Consider the following 15,561-nt stretch of genomic DNA (forward strand, 5'->3'; position numbering starts at 1 on the left):
GCTCGGTGCACTTAAAGTCTGAAAGATTCTGAGCTAGATTTTGTATAATGTATCCTCTCAACTACTCAGCAATCTAACTATATTCTTTCCTATGTTATATCTTTAGAGACCTAAGCTTCACATTAGTCTACAAATTGTGGGCTTTGTAGGTTCAGGTGTTTCTTTTTCACATGTAGTTTTGCAGCTGTGAGTCTCAGGGTCCTCATCTGTAATGTGAAGGAGTCAGGTGAAGCTGTCCCTAAAGTCTCTCCAAGCATGGATTTTGCATGACCACTCCACTGTAGAACACAACTAAAATAATGGTTCTTTTGTAGTCCTCTTGGGGCTTTTACTGCTGCTAGGAATCATGCGGGGCAGATGCAGGCACCACGTGGAACGCACAGGGAAACACAACTGAATAATGGCCATGTGTTGAGAGAGTGACTTCAATAGTTTAAAGAGCGAGAAAATGGTGTTTGGCTAAAGGTGTTTTGTTTTGAGAAACAAACTTGGAAAATGTTCTTCTTGAGTATTTTGGGATGGAGACGTACAAAACGGATGTGTACTTTTAAATGACTAAATGCTCCAAGCACTTTTGCTCTGCATGCTCACCGTGCAAACTAGTTAGGAAGGGCAGAATCCTTGGCCTAGCCCTGCAAAGTGGGGTTTGAGGTCAAAGTGGGTTTGACTGCTACGCCTGGATCTGAGCTCCAGATAGCTTAGCTGGGAAGCCTGCGGTGAAGCTTCTGCGAGTTCACCCGCTTAGTGTGGCGGGCGGAGCATCTGCTCTCCCCAAGGCAATCTCCGCCCGTCGTGTGGCGGTCTCAGAGACCATTCCCTCCTCTTACCTGGGCAGAGCCCAGAACAGTTAGCAGCTCAGGTGGTTCGGATGAGGGGCGGGGGAGGGGCAGGCAGCGAAGTGAGTTGCTCACTTCTGTTTTGTTGGAAATTTTGGGATCTAATTCCTGCTGGGGAAGCCGCAGCACTCTGGATAGTGGGAGTGAGGGTGGTGGTGTCCCGCCCCTGCCTTGTACCCGGCGCCAGCCGACGTGTCGGTGGCGGTCCTCGCAGCCTTGTACTTGCGTGCGGCCCGCAGAGGGCGCGTGCTGGAGCCGAGCACCCTTGGGTTGTCACCTGCGGGGCCCGGCTGGCCTGGTTCGGGGCGCGAACCCGCGTGGAGCGCGCGGCGGGCGCGGCGGCGACGACGGCGGCTGGAGGAGGGGCCCAAAGCCCAGAGCCGTGCCAAAGGACACCCCGTCCTCCAAATGCTGCCACTTGAGTGAGGCGCGCGAGAAGGCGGCGCCGCTGCCCTTGCAGCCGGACTGCGCTGCGCTCCGCACCCCGCCGCCCTGACGCCAACCAGCGCCCCCCGGGCGGCGGCTTCGGGGACCAAGCAGCGCACGCAGCCGGCCAATGCCGGATGCCTCCCCGGCCCCGCGGCCGTCCCGAGGGGCGTTGGGCACGCAGCCGCCCCGGCGATGTGCTGTGTAAGTGAACACCTGGGAGGTGGGCGACCGCTGTGTGTCCGTCGGTCTTGGCTCGTCAGCTTTGCCCTTTGGGTTTTTCAATGGCAGAAACCTGGGAGTTACAGGCGACTTTAATTCAAGCAGACCTCTCGCGGCCAGCTGCCTCGGATAAAGCCTCACGTCTCCGTCTCCTCATTGAGAAGTTAGCCCCCACCCCTTCCACCTGGTTCAGAGCCCCAAGTCCGAGGTATTGCATTTCTGAGCTGCAGTTTCATTCTCCTTCCTACCTGAAGAGTGACTGAAGATTTTCAGGTAAAAGATTTGCCTATGAGCATTTAATTTGTATGCCAAGCTGTCAGGCTTGTGCGCCGAATGACATGTGATGAGCAAAGTACTAGCTCTTGTGCTCTTTTAGAGCTGTGGGAGGCTGTATCTTGGGGCGAATTATACTGCAAATGGGGGGGGGGGGGTCGGAATAGATCTGTAAGATCCTTCAGCCATTAGCTCAAGGATCCGAGAAGCAAAGCGGAACAATAGGAGTTGTCTATCTTCTGTTTCCTGTCTGCCCTCTCCCCATCCTTTATGGAAATTAACATAAAATTATAAACTAGTAAATGTTCCCATTAAAGACTACATCTTTTTAGGATCTTTTTAGGATCTGGTGTATGCAGTATTTACCTGAAGCAAAATTGTAATTAAGGATTCAGAGGAATAAAGAATCTACTTTTATTATGACTAAGTATAAATCACGTCAAGATCAACAGTTGAATATACCTCTTTTTTCTTTGGATGAGGTCATTTTAAAGTACTTGATATAGCCAATATCAATATATAGATGGGAAACAATATTATTTACGTCTTCTATTTGACATGTTCAGCAAAATGATCTGGAAAAACAATTATTTCCAGTTTTTAACTCTTTTATCTTGCCATCAAACAAAAATTGCCGAAATTACCTATTAGGCTCACAATCTTATAGTAAAAAGGGTACTTTAAAATCATAGACCAACCTCTAATCCATGTTAGTATCTCCTTTGTAGCATTTCTGACACACAAGCCACATTTTCATCGAACACTTCAGTGACAGGGAACTCACCACTTTTGAGGTATCCCTTCTTTCTGTTGCCATTAATAAGGCTCTGTTTACACTGAACTGACCCACTGCTTCCTTGGACCTGTTTCTCATTAGGCTTACTTTTGTCAGTAGTCCTCCAACTTGTGAAATTACATAGATAATATTTCAACAGAGAGGATCTAAAATTCATCCATCTGAAAGGAGTCTATGACCAAAAAATAGTAAAGAAATGAAAAGTCTAAAGTGGTACAGAGTTAAGAATAGAATTATTCTTAACCTATAGAATTATTGTGAGGGTTAAGTGAAATAATGTTCATAAACTACTTGGTATAGCTACCTAGAAGTCAGTAAATGTTAGTTATCTTCATGAAAAAGTCATTGCTTTTATGTTTCCTTCCATACTTAAGACCTTTCTCTGTGCTGAAGATCCTTAGCCCCAAATTGAATTCAATAATTCAATCTAATCTGAACAGTGCAAAATGCAGTGAATTCCTATCTTCAAACAAAATCATCTAACACTTAATTGGCTTTTGTAATAAATACACCACAGTTGACTGAAAACCTCACCACCACCAGCCTCTCCCTCCCTCTCCCCTACCCCCAACACATTGCTATCAAAGTAGGCTTTATTAATTTTTTAATTATACAGTTAAAAATGTCCTGAACATGAACAATTTTTTTTTCTCTTGTGTGACACTAAGCTTCCAATTTCCAGTTTGCTAGGTATGTTTTAGATTTGATCATGGCATTCATCATGCTAATTCTATCTTGTAGTTTTATGTCACCTGCACATTTGGTGAGTTTGTTCACCAGACATCCAAGCCATTAATAATATATGAAACCGTTCCTTTTGCCATGGTGGCTCACCTAGAATTCTGCCTGTGTGGCACAGTAGAAGTGGCCCTGGACTTTTGGAGGCTGGTTTTAGAGCTTGACGGTGACACTTACTAGCTCTGTGACCTTGGGAAACTTATTTTCCATATCAATAACGTCATATTAGTAACATCTACTTTTCAGGATGTTTATTAGAATTAAAAGTCATGTACTGAAAGTACCAGATATAGACCTGCTTGGGAATGTAGTCAGCCTTGGGAGATATTGCTGAGACAAATCAATGAGCAGCTGAATTCAGTTAGCACTGTCCTCCTTATTTATCAAACTATTCTAGCCTGTAGGTCAGTCTTCATTATAAGACATCATGAGAAAAAGTTTAATCAAATGCTTTGCTAAAAATAAACATCTTGAGTATTCCTAATCTATCACAAAAGTAAATGATACTAGTTTAAAAATGACTGATTCATAGTGAATTTTGAATGTCTAGTTCCTAGAAATCCCCAATCTTTTCCCTCAGAATATTCAGTTTACTGATTAAATTTTGAATTTTGCCAGAAATTAGTGTCAAACTAACTTGTCTGCAATACCTAGGGATTCAAATTTCCTTTTGTTTCAGAGTTTGAAATAAACTGGGAGAAAAGAAACTGATTGAGTCTCTGGCTTCTTGAGATGTCCCTCCTTCATGTTTTTTCATTTTGTTTTTGTTTTTAATGTTTTTATTTATTTTTGAGAGGGAGAGAGAGAGTAGGGAAGGAGCATAGAGAGAGGGAGACACAGAATTTGAAGCAGACTCCAGGTTCTGAGCTGTCAGCACAGAGCCCGATGCAGGGCTTGAATGCATAAACCTGTAAGATCATGACCTGAGCCGAAGTCAGATGTTTAACCTACTGAGCCATCCAGGTGCCCCTTTCTTAATTTTTTTCAAAGGTTGTAATATTGCTGTGCTTCTATATGCAGGCTTTCCCTGGAATATAATTCACCAGAAGTTGTGACTTCTGCTTGTACCTAGGTTCTCTCTTAATGAGGTCTCTTCTGTCCTTTCCTGCATAAAAATCATTTGCTTTTGAGAAAGCAAAGTAGTTGCTGAGCAGTTCTGTTTTCTTTCTCTAGTTAATATACCATCTGCTCTTGGGCTTGGGAATTTTTTTTTAACTGGATCCTGTCTTCCATAGTGAGTGTACTATAAACAGTATGCAGCAACTCAGTGGTGGAGAAATATAATCAATCATGACATTATAATGTTGAAAGTCTGGGAAGTAATAAATAACTCTAGTCAGTATCTGATATAGGAAGAGCCTGTACTTTAAGAATTAATTTATTCCTTATAAATTCAAAGTTGTAAAATCAAGGATGTGTTGGGGAAGAAATTTTTTCCTCTAACTTTCTAGGTTCTTTGCTGATAAATTGATATAAGATAGATTAACAGGAGGAAAAACAAATTTAACTATATCCATACAGGAGCCCCATAAGAGACCCAATAGTAAATTGGGCAGTTGAGGCTTATATGCCATCCTGAGCTAGGGAATGGGATCTGGGGTTAAAGGGGGAAGAAGGGCAATTCACAGGATGATAGGAGCAGATATTTGGCAATTAGGTGTTTGATCTGTCATGTAGATAGGGAGCCTGGAGATAACTTTTACTTGAATGACGTATCTAAATTCTTTTAAATAGTTAAAGGAGAGGTCAGAGTTTTTCTTGAATTTGCTGGGTCTCAATTGCCTTCAGCTCAAAATAATCCACATGCCAAAGTGGCCTAATTTGGATTCATGTAATCTCCCTTTCAGATGTTGTACAAGAGGCTGGAAGTAACATAAATTAGTGAAGCTGGATAGGTGTTGGACACAAGGGAGTGAGAGAGCCCTGTGAACTGGGGAGTGAATGTTCAGCTCAGAATTATTCTAATTCAGAACAGTTTAAACATTGCACTGGCCAAACAAAACACCAACCCAACACTACCATGAGTTTGTGGCCTTTGTTTTTAAGTGTGATGAAAGAAATAGAACTCTGTATAGTTCACAGTTTTACTGTCAACATCTAACACACTTTGAGGTACATGGACATTTGGTAAATAGCCAAAATTTAATTAGCATTCATTAAACTCGTGGATGTAAGAACTGCTCTATGCATAATAACAAAAGGAGAAATGACTGTTGCCTTTGAGGAATATTTAATCTCATTTGGGGAGACAGCACTTAGAAAAAAGACCAACTGGACATCAGTTCAAGAAGAGAATTCTGAATAAGGGTTGGAGGAATTCCAGGAAGTCTGCACAAAGAGATGGGGCTTCCCTAGCCATGAAGATAGTATGGATTTGGTTTAAGCAGGGAAGAGGAAGGAGTGTTAGGTGGAGATAAGGGGGAGGTTGTGTGTTTCAACATAAGGGAAGCTACAAGGAGAAAAAGAGCATGGGTGTGTGTGGTAAGGGGAATAACTGACGGGACAGGAAACTTCCTTGGATTAGTTAAATTTAATAGGTAAAAAGAGGGCCTTAAAAAAATGTTTAAAGTAGATGTACCTCTGCCCCCACCTCATCCCAACATCCCACTTCCACCCTAAAATACTGTACTGTCAGCTACAAAAAATAGGAACTCTGTAATGACCACATTCTTTAGGAATGTGCATATGCATAATGAAAGAATGATCAAACTTAAAAGAGCAAAACTTTCTGAATTCTAGATCTTTTGACCTAGATTCCACGTGGATTTGGACACCGTTTTCCCATATCTCCACGTAAGAATAATAGTTCTTTTAAGTATTCAGAAGTACATACACTACTGTCTGGAACTTAATTCAGTGCATAGTACTTAATACACTTAATTTATTATTTATGCCTCCTACTTGTTCTAAAATATTTGATTTCACTAAATAACATAAAGACTAATCTTGAATTTTTAGGGAAAGAGAAAAACTCTTTCTCAACCCTTCTAAGTTCATTGGCTGGGTCTGCAAATCAAACTGATAATAGATTAACAGGAGGAAAAAACATTTAATTACCTATGTACACATGGGGGTTCACAAAGGAATATGCTTCAAGGAAACAGAATTGGAGACTTATATGTCATCTTAAGAAAGGGTGAAAATCATGGGAAAGAGGGTAGACAAAGGAAAAGGAGTTTAGGGCTCCTGGGTGGAGGTAAGTTATGGGAAGGTGACTAGGAAATATATGATAAATCAGGATTTGTTTTATAAGGCCTGTTAAACAGATAAGAGTTGTCTCAGGTGATGAAAATTGTCTCTGGAGTAGTTTTCCTTCTCATATAGGAGATGAAGGCACCTTTACAAAGGGAAATTTGTGTCCTTTTTTGACAAAAAGGGGGGTGCAGAGAGCTTATTGCCTTTGGCTCAAAGCAACCCTTATACCATTGTGGCATGTGTTGGGATGGCAAACTCTGATCTCCTTCAAATTCATCAATAGCGGGGCGCCTGGGTGGCGCAGTCGGTTAAGCATCCGACTTCAGCCAGGTCACAATCTCGCGGTCCGTGAGTTCGAGACCCGCGTCAGGCTCTGGGCTGATGGCTCAGAGCCTGGAGCCTGTTTCCGATTCTGTGTCTCCCTTTCTCTCTGCCCCTCCCCCGTTCATGCTCTGTCTCTCTCTGTCCCAAAATTAAATAAAAAACGTTGAAAAAAAATTAAAAAAAAATTCATTAATGGCATTTGAGGTAAAGAAAATTTACTGATCCAGAAAAATGTCAGTTAAGATAATTTGATCTATTTTTTTTTTAATTTTTTTTTCAACGTTTATTTTATTTTTGGGACAGAGAGAGACCGAGCATGAACGGGGGAGGGGCAGAGAGAGAGGGGGAGACACAGAATCGGAAACAGGCTCCAGGCTCCGAGCCATCAGCCCAGAGCCCGACGCGGGGCTCGAACTCACGGACCGCGAGATCTTGACCTGGCTGAAGTCGGACGCTTAACCGACTGCGCCACCCAGGCGCCCCAAGATAATTTGATCTATTAAAATGACTAAGATTTAGATATTTTGGATGAACTTTGATTAGAAACTACTTATTAAAGTTCATGCTTGAGTAAGGCAAAGTCTCTACCCTCCATGAATTCATAGATGTGTGTGAGAGAGAAATATACCATCCATCCCGTGGAATGAGATGCATTCACGTTGTAATAGAATTTCACAAGAATTGACATTTTTAGGATTGTTTTTGGAGTGTATGGCTTCCACCTTTGAAGAAGATTTTGAGATTGGGGAATCTTGTGTGTTTCTTGTGGGTTGGACTTTCCTGAACAGGATTGGGACAACTGTTCAGAACAAGGGAGTGTGAGTTATCCAAAATAATCTGTTCAAATGCCAGCTTCTCTTAATAGTAGCAGAATAGCAGCTATATTTTTATAGCGCTGGTTTTCCTTACTGCAATTCAAGGAGGAATTTGGGGCAGGAATTATTAACCTAAGTTTAGAAATGAGGATACAGAGAAGCAAAGGAAAGTCCCTGTAATCACATTGCTAATTAAATTCCTCTACCCCTATCCAGTTAAAATCCATTTGAAGACGTCGCTATGAAAAATTTATTGACTTTTTTTCCTTTTTTGAGCTCTGAATATACACATTTGTTGTATGTGTATTTCTCTCCATACACCCAGTGAAGTTGAAAGAAAACTTGACTCAACACACTGATTTTGACTATAAAGTAGTTTTGTTCAGTGGAGACCTTTTAAGTTTGGTATTTTTATGGTATCACAGAGTCATTTTTTTAATTTACTTTTAAAATTCTGTTATAATTAATGTACCATGTTATAGTAGTTTCTGGTGTCCAATATAGTGATTCAATGATTTTAGAAATTACTCAGTGATCATTGTGATACAAGTACTCCTCATACCCTTACCTATTTCACCCCCCCCAACTCACTTCTGATAGCTATTAATTCTCTATAATTAAGAGTCTTGTTTTTTGTCTTTTTAAAAATTTCTTTGTTTTGTTTCTTAAATTCCTCATACAGTACTTTTCTTTCTGTTTTATCTCAGTATCATACCCTCTACATCTATCTATTTTGTTGCAAACGGCAAGATTTCAGTCCTTTTTATGGTTGAGTAATACTCCATTGTGTGTGTGTGTATGTATGTGTATATATATATATATATATATATATATATATATATATATATATAGTGTGTGTATACACATATACATACACACCACATCTCTTTTTTTTTTTATATGAAGTTTATTGTCAAATTGGTTTCCATACAACACCCAGTGCTCATCCCAACAACACCACATCTCTTTTATCCCTTCACCTACTAATGGATCCTTGGGCCGCTTCCATTATTTGGCTATTATAAATAATGCTGCAATAAACATAGGAATGCATATATCTTTACAAATTAGTGTTTTCGTATTCTTTGGGTAAATAGCCAGGAATGGAGTTACTGGATCATATGATAGTTCTATTTTTTATTTTTTGAGGAACCTCCATTCTGTTTTCCACAGTGGCTGCACTAGTTTGCATTCCAACCAAGAGTGCATGAGGGTTCCTTTTACTTCACATCCTCACAGCACTTGTTTCGTGTGTGTGTGTGTGTGTGTGTGTGTGTGTGTGTGTGTAGCCTCATACACTAGAGGTGTGAGGTGATATTTCATTGTGGTTTTAATTTGTATTTCTCTGATGTTGAGCATCTTTTCATGTATCTGTTGGCCATCTGTATGTTTTCTTAGGAGAAATGTCTGTTCATGTCTTCTGCCCATTTTTTACATTTTTTGTTTGTTTTTGTTTTGGTGTTGGATTGTGTAAGTACTTTATATATTTTGGGTACTAACCCCTTATCAGATGTATCATTTGCAAATATCTTTTCCCATTCAGTAGGTTCTCTTTGAGTTTTTTTGATTGTTTCCTTTTATGTAAAGAAGCTTTTTATTTTGGTATAGTCCCAATAGTTTATTTTTGTTTTTGTTTCCCTCACTCCAGGAGACATATCTAGAAAGATGTTGTTATGGACAGTGTCAGACAAATTACGGCCTGTGCTCTTTTCTAGGATTTTTATGGTTTCAGGTCTCACATTTAGGTCCTCAATCCATTTTGAATTTTTGTGTGTATGTGGTGTAAGAGTGGTCCAGTTTCATTCTTTTGCATGTAGCTCTTCAGTTTTCCCAGTACCATTCGTTGAAGAGACTTTTTTCCCATAGGAAATTCTTGCCTCCTATGTCAAAGATTAATTGACAATATAATCAAAGGTTTATTCCTGGGTTTTCTATTCTAGTCTGTTGATCTTTATGTCTATTTTTGTGCCAGTACCATACTGATTGATTCCTAGAACTTTTTAGTATAACTTGAAATCTGGGATTGTGATACCTACAGTTTTGCTTTTCATTGTCAATATTTCTGTGGCTATTCAGAGTCTTTTGTGGTTCCATGCAAATTTTAGAATTGTTCTAGATCTGTGAAAAATGCTGTGGTATTTTGATAGGGATTACATTAAATCTGTAGATTTCTTTGGGTAGAATAGACATTTTAACAATATTTGTTCTTCAAATCCATAACCATGGAATATCTTTCCATTTGTTTGTATCATCTTCAGTTTCTTTCATCAGTGTTTTATAGTTTTCAGAATACAGGTCTTTCACTTCTTTGGTTAAGTTTATCCATAGGTACTTTATTGTTTTTGGTGCAATTGTAAATGGGATTGTTTTCTTAATTTCTCTTTCTGCTGCTTCCTTATTAGTGTATAGAAATGCAGTGGATTTCTGTATGTTGATTTTCTGTCCTGCAACTTACTGAATTTAGTCATCAGTTCTAGTAGTTTTTCAGTGGAGTCTTTAGGTTTTCTGTATATACTATCATGTCATCTGCAAATAATGAAAATTTTACTTCTTTTTTGCCAATTTAGATGCCTTTTATTCCTTTCTCTTCTCTGATTGCTGTGGCTAGGACTTCCGGTACTACATTGAATAATAGTAGTGACAGTGGACATTCTTATCTTGTTCCTAACTTTAGGGGAAAAGTTCTGCTTTTCACAAGTAAGTATAATATTAGCTGTGGATTTTTCATATAATTTCTTTATCATGTTCAGGTATATTCTCTGTAAACCTATTTTGTTGAGAGTTTTTATCATGAATGATATCTTTTGTCAACTGCTTTTTCTACATCTATTGAAATAATCATATGGTTTTTATCCTTTTACTGATGTGATGTATCATGTTGATTGATTTGTGAATACTGAACCACTCTTGAAACTCCTCTTTCATTTCTGATTTTGTTTGAGTCGTCTCTCATTGTCACTCTACTCTCTTGTCACAGACTCTGAGCCTGGAGTTCTCTCTTGTCCACCAAGAGAGCAGACTCAGAATTGAATATGAGGGAGGCTAATGTCTGGGAGGAAACAAGAGCCCTGAACAGGGGTTTCGTCTCTATTTGTTGAGCTCCTAAAATCTTACATACATGATGAATTTGAAGAAAACAATTAGATAGTAATCATTAACTGGTGTGTGTAAGAAGCAAAGGGTCTGGGCAGCAAGTGGAGTTTGTGATCAAAGCACAATAGTATATTGGTGCCAAATGAAAAGTAATTTCCTTCAGGTGATATAACAAGTTACTCGTGATCCCATTATAATATCTCGCTAACTAACCTTGGACGCTTTTGCCCTGTGGCGGCAGCTTTCTGCCCTAAACTTTTTTCTAACCCATTTTTGTAAGTATAAGAAATTCTTGGATCTGTCTCCCCTCACTCTTTCTCCTCCCTCCTGTTCTCTCTCTCTCTCTCTCTGTCTCTTTCTCTCTCTCTCCTGAGTTTGGCTAAAGGTCATCAATTCTGTTGATCTTTTCAAAGAAATAGCTCCTGGTTTCATTGATCTTTTCTATTGGGGCTTTTTTTTAAGTTTCTGTTTCATTTATTTCTGCTCTAATCTTTATGATTTCCCTCCTTCTACTGGTTTGAGGTTTGTTTGTTCTTCTTTCCCTAGGTCCTTTAGGTGTAAAGTTAGGTTGTTCATTTGAGATTTTTCTTGCTTTTTGAGATAGGCCTGTATTGCTATAAACTTACCTCTTAGAATAGTTTTTGCTGTATCTCAAGGATTTTGGACTGTTGTGTTTTCATTCTCATTTGTCTCCATGTATTTTTTTATTTCCTCTTTCATTTCTTGGTCATCCTATTCATTGTTTAGTAGCATGTTTTTTAACCTCCATATATTTGTGCTCTTCCCAGATTTCTTCTTGTGGTTGATTTCTAGTTTCATATCATTGTGGTCAGAAAAGATGCATGGTATGACTGATCTTTTTGAATTTGTTGAGACTTATTTTATGACCTAATATATCACTTATTGTGAAGAATGTTCCATGTGCACTTGAAAAGAATGTAGATTCTGTTTTAGAATGGAACATTCTGAATATATTTGTCAGATCCATCTGGTCCAATGTGTCATTCAAAGCCACTGGTTCCTTGTTGATTTTGTTTGGATGATCTATCCATTGATGTAAGTGGGGTGTTAAAGTTGCATACTTGTATCTTGTTACTATTGGTTACTTCCTTTATGTTTCATAATAGCTGTTTTATGTATCTGGGTGCTTTCCTGTTGGGTGCATAAATATTTACAATTGTTATATCTTCATGTTGGACTGTTCCCTTTATGAATATACAGTATCCTTCTTAGTCTCGTTACAGTCTTTAAAGTCTGTTTTAACCTATATAAGTATTGCTACCCCAGCTTTCTTTTCACATCCATTTACATGATAAATGCTTTTCTGTCCTTTCACTTTCTTTTTTTTTTTTTTAAGTTTATTTATTTTGAGAGAGAGAAAGCATGAGCATGAGCATGAGCACGGGAGGGACAGAGAGAGGGAGAGAGAGAAAATCCCAGGAAAGCTCCCCACTGTCAGAGCACAGCCTGATAGGGGGCTCAGACTCATGAACCATGAGATCATGACCTAAGCTGAAGTCAGATGCTTAACCAACTGAGCCACCCAGTTCCCCTCTATCCCTTCACTTTCAATCTGCATGTATCTTTAGGTCTGAAATGAGTTTTTGGTAGACAGTGTATGAATGGGTCTTGGTTTGTTATCCACTCCATCACCCTATGTCTTTTGACTGGAATATTTAGTCTGTTTACATTCAAAGTAATTATTGATAGGTATGTACTTATTGCTCTTTTGTTACTTGTTTTATGGTTGTGTATGTAGTTCTCTGTTCCTTTCTTTCCTTGCTCTCTTCTGTCATGATTAGTTGCCTTTCTTTAATCATATACTTAGATTCCCCTCTCTTTATTTTTTGCATACTTATAACTGGTTTTTGATTTGTGGTTAACGTGGTTTATATATAACATCTTATGCTCATAACAGCCTATACTAAGTTGATGGTTGCTTAAGTTTGAACACATTCTTTAATCCTTTCCCCCTCCCACCACGTTTTAGGTATATGTTGTCATAATTTACAGACTTTCATTTTGTGAGACTATTGACTGATTTTTATAGATATAATTAATTTTATTGCTTCCTACTTTAGTGCTTCCTACTTTTCTTACTCCTACTTATGGTCTTTCCTTTCCACTCAGAGTCCCCATTAGCATTTCTTGTAGGGCTGGTTTAATGGTCATGAATTCCTTTAGCTTTTGTTTGTCTGGAAGCCTCTTTTAATTACCATTTGTCTTGGTGTGGACCTCCTTGAGTTGATTTTGTTGGGGGCTTTCTCTGTGCCTCCTGGATGTGGATTTCTGTCTCCTTCCCCATACTCAGGAAGCTTTCAGCTATTATTTCTCCAAATTTTCTGTCCCCTTTTCTCTCTCTTCTCCTTCAGAATCCCTTCAGAATAAAATGTTATTACATGTGATGATGTCACTAAATTCCCTTAATCTATTCTTACCTTTCTTCTGCTTTCTCTGTCCTGTTCAGCTTGATTGCATTCCATTACTCTGTCCTCCAGGTCGCTGTTCCATTCTTCTGCTTTCTCTACTACTATTTATTCCTGCCTGTGTACTTTTAACTTCAGTTAATGAGTTCATTTCTGATTTATTCTTTTGTATGTTTTCTTTCTATTTTGAAGATCCCACTGAAACCCTCCTCTCTTTTCTCAAGTACAGTATCTTTATGACCATTACTTTAAGTTCTCTATCAGACATATTACTTATTTGTGTTTCATTTAGCTGTCTTGATGTGATTTTATCTTGTTCTTTCATTTGGGACATATTCCTTGATCTTATATTTTTTCTAACTCTCTGTGTTTCTCTGTGTTAGGAAAGTCAGCTATGTCCCTTGCTCTTGAAAGTAGTGGCCTTATGAAGAAGAGGTCCTGTAGTGCCCTGCAGCAGTGTCCCCTGTTCACCAGACTCTGGCGCTTCAGGGGTATCTCCTATGTGTGTTGCATGTACCCTACTGTTGTGGCTGAGCCACATTTGCCTTCAATCCAGTCATCTGCAATGACTGTCTGCCTGTTGTGGGCAGGGTTTGGTCCCTGTGTTGTTAGTGAGCCAGTCTGGGGCCACCTTGGGCTTGACTTGGGTCAGATCAGGCATCTGCCAGGGCTGCAGTAGCACTGAATTACAGGGCTTTTGTTGGTAGGTGGGGCCTGCAGTCAGGCCAGGTGTCTGTCCCCAGGCCACTGCTAGTGCCACGGTTGAACTGGTGTGTGTGGTTATCTTTTTCTCTTCTCAAGGAAGAAGTCACTTTGGGGCTGTTGGGGCTCTTGCACAATGCCATGCTTAGTGCTCTGCATTGGATGGACTCCTGCCCAGTGCAGTTTGGGTGGGGCAGATCCACAGGTTATGCAGGGGTGGGGTGGGTGATATTAGCAAGGTTTTCACTTGTCTGCTGTAGCAGGAGACCTTTGTAGAAGTCCTGTGGAGGACTGGTTCGAGGGGATCAGACTGCAGAAGAATGCAGGACTGGGGTATGCTATTAGCAAGCTAGGTAGAGATCATGTTCCCGCTGGTTCCTACAAGTGTCTGTGTATCTGGGGAGCAGAGGAGGAAAATGGTGCCAACCACCTCTTTTGTTCCTAGAGAAGTCTCCCAAAGATCCCTGCCCCTTCAGCACACCCTGAGATTAGTAAATAAATCTCCTTCCTGTGTACCCCAGGCATTTTTCAAACTGCTTCTTCTGTACTGTATGTCAGGGCTGTTTGTTATGCTATCTCCATTTCCTGTAGCCCTCTGGGTTCCCCAGAGCCAAGCCAGCTGAGTTTTAAAGTTCCTGGTGTTGGGGCGCCTGGGTGGCGCAGTCGGTTAAGCGTCCGACTTCAGCCAGGTCACGATCTCGCGGTCCGTGAGTTCGAGCCCCGCGTCGGGCTCTGGGCTGATGGCTCAGAGCCTGGAGCCTGCTTCCGATTCTGTGTCTCCCTCTCTCTCTGCCCCTCCCCCGCTCATGCTCTGTCTCTCTCTGTCCCAAAAATAAATAAACGTTGAAAAAAAAAATTAAAAAAAAAAAAAAAGTTCCTGGTGTTAAGCCCCACTGATTGTAAGAACTTGCCAAGTTAAGCCCCACTGGTTTTTCAAAGCCAAATGTTGTGGGGATCCATCTTCCCAGTGTGGGTTCTCCATTCCGCAGGTGCCTGGAGTGGGGTCTTCTCTTCCCTCTCCATGCCTGTAGTGTTCCTCCCTCCTGTGGACAATCTCATGGGTCAGTTTGGTTCCTGGCCACATCTCCATCCTTTCAACCATTTTTGATGTGGCCTCTTCTCTGCGTTTAGCTATGGAGAATCTGTTCTGCCAGTCTTCAGGTTATTTTCTAGGTTACTTTTACTGATGTGGGTGTTAGCTAGGTGTGTCCATGGGATGAGATAAGCTTAGGATCCTCCTACACTGTAATCTTCTCTGGAAGCCTCAAGGTGTCATTTTTTTAAAAAAAGAATTTTGGTCAGGATCTTAGATGAACTACCAGTCTACACTCAAAGAAATGAGAACTGGCTTCACAATAATTTCACCAAACCCTAAAATCTCAAACAACTTTTCCCTTCCTCCTGTACATATAGTGTTAGAATTAATAAAAGACATACTTTACACTATACATAGAACAGCACTGCCCCCAAAGTTCATATAAGTAGGGTAGAATGTAAGATTCAGGAATATTTAGGTAAATCACAGATGATAAATACTGAATTTATGGGAGATATAGGAGTTGCTCAACTTTTTAATATTCTGATTATAAATCTTAATCTTTTAGAACCAGTGCCATGGAAGGCATCTACAATTTCTCCTCACAAACTTGTGCTTGGTTCTAACCAATTTTGCATTCGTTTAGCCCTCTCATTTGACTCAGCTTGATGGCTTTTTT

General features: G+C 40.1%; 1 protein-coding gene across 9 annotated transcripts in view; it reads left to right on the top strand.

Annotated features, from left to right (window-relative positions):
• The window catches only part of CC1H2orf88 (chromosome C1 C2orf88 homolog), a 63,977-nt gene that overhangs the window by 31,721 nt on the left and 16,695 nt on the right, over positions 1–15,561 (top strand). The window contains exon 1 of one of the 9 annotated variants that reach the window (XM_045480520.1): positions 1,151–1,757. The exons of 6 other annotated variants lie outside the window; for them this stretch is intronic. The gene's annotated coding sequence lies outside the window, so the exon portion shown is untranslated. Of the gene's footprint in view, positions 1–1,150; positions 1,758–11,746; positions 11,775–15,561 lie in introns of those variants that run through there. 2 more of the 9 variants (XM_045480525.1, XM_045480528.1) reach the window with 2 other exon arrangements.

The sequence above is a fragment of the Leopardus geoffroyi genome, chromosome C1 (assembly GCF_018350155.1).
Source record: "Leopardus geoffroyi isolate Oge1 chromosome C1, O.geoffroyi_Oge1_pat1.0, whole genome shotgun sequence".
NCBI lineage: Eukaryota > Metazoa > Chordata > Mammalia > Carnivora > Felidae > Leopardus > Leopardus geoffroyi.